The following is a 410-nucleotide window of genomic DNA, read 5'->3' on the forward strand; positions in this document are numbered from 1 at the left end:
AAGTCATGGGGGCACAGACACTGTTTGGTTACCAGTATTGTTCCAAATATATACGTTTGCATTCAACAGCAGAATGAAACTCATTCAGGTTTAGAACAACAACAATATAACTTAAATTTTTGGGTGAACTATTCCTCCAAAGCAGCCTAATATAGCTGCTCTTGCCATTTGTGTCAATAATGTAAATTAAACATTAGAAAGAAAATCACTGTAAAATAAATGTATATTTGTAAATGAATGTATATTGAATTTATTCAGTGAAGACTATTCAGTCTATTTGTACATTTACATTTACATATTTCTTATTCATTTTTTAAAAAGGTTTTTCAAGTAGGTTGATTTCATATGTATCTTTGTTCTAAGTACTTGTTCTATATATATATATATATATATATATATATATATTTTGT

The sequence above is a fragment of the Sinocyclocheilus anshuiensis genome, unplaced genomic scaffold (genome assembly GCF_001515605.1).
Source record: "Sinocyclocheilus anshuiensis isolate Anshui unplaced genomic scaffold, SAMN03320099.WGS_v1.1 scaffold1246, whole genome shotgun sequence".
NCBI classification, from domain to species: domain Eukaryota; kingdom Metazoa; phylum Chordata; class Actinopteri; order Cypriniformes; family Cyprinidae; genus Sinocyclocheilus; species Sinocyclocheilus anshuiensis.